Here is a 6,673-nt window from a genome sequence, read left to right as displayed (position 1 = left end):
CAAGATGACGAGACTTTACGACCCAAGGCCTTGTGAAGATCCGGGCTAGAATTGATGCTCAGAATCCCATGCTCGTCGTAACGGGATCGGGTGGTCAAGCTCGCTGACTTGTTTGACACATGTCTTCGTATTACATAGATTGATGCTCATGTTGTTGATCACTGGATTGTCTGATCCAGACTCGATTATTTACACACCGCCGCCATATAGCTCTAATAATGGTGAATGCGACTTAAAACTAAACTCACTTAAAGTCCGATACTTCTGGCACTGTTGCATGAAGCAGTAAATCAAAACAAAATTAAAGTGTATAAGGAAACATACGCATGTTCTTTTATATTATGGATTCTTTGAAACTCGAGAGTGTGAGCAAATGACATCAACGGTGACCATTGCATATTCCAAACTAATTGGCACATTCAGAGAATATCCCTCAAGAGCTTCTCAAGTCCTAAACGGCAACGAATGAGACACGCGAAGTCTGACGCATCAATCAGGTCTTGTAGCAAGAAGATGATTATCAAAATGAGAGACGACAACTGGATCTAGCTCTTCTTGGATTTACTGAACACCCACCAAATGCTTTACAGTAGAGTGCATCATACATGTACGGTACATACATCAGGCACATGTAAAGTTTTTCCCTGGTGATCCATACAGTTTTGTATCCCATTACTGCTAATGATAGCAACGATATGAGCCTATCTCATTACTTGTCTGGGTGAAGCTTAATCTTGATTTTAAACACGTATAACTGTTACTATCTGAAGTTGATCATGAATTTTGACGAAGAACGTTATTGATAGGAAATTTATGGTATTATTGCAGACATATGAACGGTGGCAGTCATTTTGTGTGTGTTGGAAGTACCGTGTTGACTTACTATATCATTTGTTAATTGTTTTCAGAGTGTGTGAGCGAGTGGATGTAGTTTTACACCGCTTTTAGCAATATTCCAGCAATATCACGGCGGGTGACACAAGAAATGGGCTTCCCAAATTGCACCCATATGGGGAATCGAACCCAGTTCTTCGGCGCTTTAACCACTAGGCTACCCCACCACCCCAATTGTTTTCAGAACACGGTTATATTGCAGCTAGCTGACGGTGGGCTGCTACAAGCATGGGATGCTGAATATGAAATCTAACATGGACATTAAGGCATTAGCAAAGATAACGTGGAAACACGAAACACGTGTCAACATAGCTATCACAAGACCGATTCTTAAAACCAGCCTATACAACCATCATCATCATCATCATCATCATATTGGTTACAAATTATATAGTAGAACAAAATCAATGAAAACGAAGGATCCTCACCTTTTAATAAATATTCATGAGTGCATCTTGTATGGCCAATGCAACGTCGTAACATAATGACCTTTTCAAATTAGCAAACCTTGGCATTAGCAAAGATAACGTGGAAACACGAAACACGTGTCAACATAGCTATCACAAGACCGATTCTTAAAACCAGCCTATACAACCATCATCATCATCATCATCATCATATTGGTTACAAATTATATAGTAGAACAAAATCAATGAAAACGAAGGATCCTCACCTTTTAATAAATATTCATGAGTGCATCTTGTATGGCCAATGCAACGTCGTAACATAATGACCTTTTCAAATCTGGACTGACAAACCAAGTAGGTGAAACCGACAGTTGGTTTTATTGCCTGTAATTTATTTATACCTACTTTGAGCAAGAATACATGACACGTTTTATGCATAACAACCTCTTTTTTATTCTTTACACGACGTTTCAGAGCTGCTTCTTGCTCCTTCATCATTCATCATGAAGGAGCAAGAGTGAGTGAGTGAGTTAATATTTTACGTCACATCGGCAATACTTCAGCCATATCGTGACGAGAAGGAGCGAGAAGCAGCTCTGAAACGACCTGTACAGAATAAACAAGAAGTTGTCATGCATCAAACGCGTCATGTCTTTATGTTCGTCCAACTTCAAAATAGCAATATTCCAGCAACATCGCGGCGGAGGAAACCAGAAGTGGGCTTTAGACATCCTACACATGTTACGATGATAATCAGAATAGATTGCTTGCCAACTATTCCAGTCACCGAGCCTGATCGTACAGTACAATTAAGCAAGGGAGTGTCACATTTAACGACTGGATGAGCGTCTGGGTCGAGTCGGGATCATCAAACATCTAATTAATGTAATATAATTTGTCATTAAAGAAGGAAACGAGAATAATAGGAAGGTGAGAATAGAAGCGAAACCAATTATAGTCCAACTGGTTATATTTGTTGTATATACCAGCTGGGGACAGCAGAAGTGGGCCTCGAAAATGTTCATGAAGGTTAAGAGGAATAGGGCCAAATCGTCAGTTGATGTACGGTGTCAGAATAGAGTTAGTGAGTGAGTTTAGTTTTACGCCGCACTCAGTATTATTCCAGCCATATGGCGGCGGTCTGTAAATAATCGAGTCTGGACCAGACAATCCAGTCATCAACAGCATGGCATCTATGTACCCAATTGGGATACTATTATATATGTCAACCAAATCAGCGAGCCTGGCCACCCGATCCCGTTAGTCGCCTCTTACGACGAGCATGGGTCACTGAAGACCAATTCTAACCCTTTCGGGTCGTCAGATTAGAAAGCAGTTCTCCGAGCTAGACTAGCATGTATCCTTGCTTCCTGTCTCATATTTGCCATACTTTATGTTCAGGAAGGAAGGCCAGTGCATTACTGTCTATTTGTCTATTTTCTTGTTTCTGGTTTGAAGCAGCAGCATTGGTATTAACCCCACAAAAACTTGTTTGTAGTGGGAAATAACTCTAATTTAGTATTGCATCATCTAAACAATACTGTAAGTCACCAAAAGCTAAGTTAGTTATCGAAACCTTTAACTAGAAGTCAGTTTGATCAAAATTACAGAGTTGTAAACATTAGAGCTTTAAATGACTTTCAGCATTGTCCAATTCAATTAGCTTAAATACATCACTTGCATTGAAAAGAAATCCCTGAGTGGAGAAAGGTTGCTGATCTGTATTGTGCATTTATTCAGAGGACCAACTAAATAAGTCAAGTATGAAGTAGTGATAAAACACTTCAACAGGAAATTAAACCATTGTACAAAGAAGCGGGGATAAAGCGGGGACATCAGGCTTATCGAGTGTAAAAAATGTAGAAATAATGTCAAAAAACGCTCAACTGAAATCGGGATGATACTGGGTCTATGTCGGTTTTACAGTGCTAGCCCACAAATAGATCACGCAGCAGTTCATCACAAATATCCGACTTTGACACATTGCACTGGCCACACAGCCCACGAATCGACCAGTTATGTTTTGTCATCTAAGTCAATCTCCAGACATGTAACAGATGTTATACTTGGGATAACACTTACAGAATCTAGAACGTTTGTTGGGTTGAGTCCCATCCGGAACTCGGACCCTCAGAGTCAGGCACCTAATCGCCAGCACACAAAGTCAGACGCCTAGACCGCTCAGCCACCGCGGCTTCCACAAAAATGGAAGTCGGACATGGTAGTCTAGACTGCGGACTTTGTGGACCCTCTGATAAGTGTTAATTGGCACGGCTCCCACGGTCGAAAGCTGTGAATACACAATGCTATTTAGAAAGTGGTCAAATGTAACACACGTTGGAATTTACACTTTCTTAAACTTTGTGTGCTAGATTTGTGTGCTTTGTGTGCCTGACCCTGAGGGTGTGGGTTCGAATCCCGGATGAGACTTAATCCAAAAAAAGTACTAGAATCTGTACTTTACTTAGAAAGTGTAATCCCAAATATAACATGTGTTACATTTGACTACGTTCTAAATGGCATTGTGTAATCAATCTCCAGACAGATTGACAACGAGTACAATGTAAGAACTAATTGTGACGCAGCCACGCCAACCTCCGTTTCCAAGACAGTTCTACATTCAATTAATCATGCAGGTGTGGAATTGGTTGAGATCTCACTTCACTTTAAACGTCTAAAGCACTGATTATTTTTCACTGCTTTTATCAACTTAATATTTTAATTATGTTATCGTCAGTGAGAGACAAAAAATGACAAGAGTTACAGAGAATGTAAACTACATAAACTACAACTCGATGTGTATCGATTATTTAGAAACCATAGTTAATATAAATAGGAGAGACAAAACCCTTTCCACATTCATAAACAAATATCTGCTAAGAGCAGAATTGTGACTATATCATAAGCATATATTTGTTTCAGTAGTATTACAGCTGTAATGTTTGAAATCATATCGCGTCTGGACCAGGCAATCCAGTGATTGTCACCATGCGATACGATGACAGAGCATGTGTTTATGAATCACTATGAGATAGTAATTATCCCAAGTAATCGCGGAAAGGTGAGCCTATCCTGCCCCACCCGTGGCACCCGTCATAAATATATGAAAACATATGCAGTTGTTCACGTGAAATATTTCGAGTACAAGTCAAAATAGGGAATTGCATCGTACATATTTTTTAACTGAATCATCAAATGTCCTCCACATGTCTTACCATAAAATTCTTTGAAAGCTTTACTGAGGTGAGGTGAGGTGAAATTGGGTTTAACGTCGTGCTTGAGAATATTTCGCTCATATAACGACTTGCATGCGTGTGTATGTGTATGTGCGGCTGCTTGTACTAGCCCAGACTTAAGCTCTTTTTATAGTGCTGGCCCACTGAGATACCATGCCGCAGTGAAGCACGAATACCCCACTCAGACACATTATACTGACTCCGAGCCGACCAGTCCTTGTACCCATTAATGCCGAGCGCCAGACAGGGACCAACAGGTACCATATTTTAACGTCTTTTGGTATGACGCAGTCGGGGATCGAACCCGCGACCTTCCGCTCTCCGGGCGGACGCTCTAACCACTACACCACGGAGGCGGTCCTTTACTGAGACCTTAAATGTTAACTTTGATCAAACAATTTCTGAGCAAGAGTCGGATGACGCTCTTTGAAATCTGTTAAAAAGAGCATACTCGATTGTATCTCAAAAGTTGTGAAATGTAAACACCAAAGGCGTGAGTTGTTGGAATATTGCTCGACATGAACGGGAAGTTGACTATGGGAAGTTGAAATCATCCCTTTTGTCATACATCCTACAGAGAGATGTTTGTCACTCTGAACCTTTAAGGTTTTAAGCTTAAAATACTTCTGGTATGTGCATGCTCAAATAACTGTATGATATTCACATAAATGTATTGACATGCACATATCGCTAGTTTCTTTTTGATAGCCCCTTGTAGATCTAAACATGAAACCTGTTGAGACAGTCTCACTTGTCACCTTAATTTCAATTTCATCTGGGTAAATCAGTGGAAGGGAATTGGCGATTTGATAGTTATTGAACGATATCAAATCATCGATATACCTGAAGCTATAGTTAAACGTCTTGGCCAAATTACCTTGTTTTGATTTTCCCAACCCATGCCGAAATTCTGATTCATATGCACAAATAAACAGATCCGCAAGGAAGGGAGCACAATTCGTGTCCATGGGTACGCCTACGTCTAAATGTTTTGCCCCAAAATTTTACAAAGATGTTATCAATGAGAAAGTCCAGCATTTCACATTTTGTTTTCTCGGTAAACTTCAAATGACATTTGCTTTCGTTGTTGACAAACTGTCCTGAACCTCTGAATATAGACATAATATATATCTGTGTTGGCCACGTTTATTTACAAATGCATCATGGAACAAGGAATGAAGATTTTGTCATGTGGGATAGTGGTATACAAAGTTAAAAAATGAAATGTTGTGACAGAATTGAACACGGTCCCTTTCTGAGATTGTAAAGATGTCGGCAAATCCTTTGAGTTTTTGAGAATCCGCATTGTGTTAATTCCGCTTGTCTCAAAAATGTTCAATGAATATCGAGAAAGTCTTTCATTGATAATAGTAAGGATTTGTTAATCTTGAGATAGGGATTTGGTGGTACATTTACTAGACCCACCAATATGTCCCTTTTTATGTAGCTTTGAGTCAAGCCAAACGTTGCCAGCACCGTTGAATGGTTAGGCAGATGATTGTCCTCAGCAAACACTAGCCTTATATGTGGTATTATTCGATATGTCACGTATACCAAACTCTTTAATCAAATAATTTGTTTAATGATTTGTGCAATGTGTGTAATTTGTGTAATAAAATATAATGGTTATGTAATTTGAGACCTTGTCAGTGGTAATAAAAACAAACTTTTCATGCAGGGCAGCTATACTTTGGATAACAACGGGCTGTGACAGAATGGGTTTATTCGAATTGTGTTTCATTTTTTTCAGTTTGTGCATTCTACCAATGACGCACACACTCTGAAAGACATTCTACAGGTTCGTCTTCTGTTTTGGCCCGTTTTTGGCATATGTTTCCATAATGATTTTAAAGTTGGTGTCCCAGTTCGTTGGAGGCTGTTACATGTAAAGCGATATTTAGATCCATATTTAAATAGCTGACGAAAGTTGCTATTGTGGACAATGTTGAAGTCACCTGTGATTATATGTTTTGCAGGTTGGTAACAACACTTGGAGTCATGGCAGCCACATGAGGTAGAATTTACATCGTGATCTGCCCAGTCCACCTTCTGCAACACGTTCCCATAATTGAACAACCAGGATGAAATTGTGTTCGCATAGGGAAATGATAATGTTGGTATTTCCAGAAATCTGAA

This window comes from Haliotis rubra, unplaced genomic scaffold (assembly GCF_003918875.1).
Source record: "Haliotis rubra isolate DU_JTF1 unplaced genomic scaffold, ASM391887v1 Scf374, whole genome shotgun sequence".
Lineage (NCBI taxonomy): Eukaryota > Metazoa > Mollusca > Gastropoda > Lepetellida > Haliotidae > Haliotis > Haliotis rubra.
Note: the sequence above shows the minus strand (reverse complement) of the source record.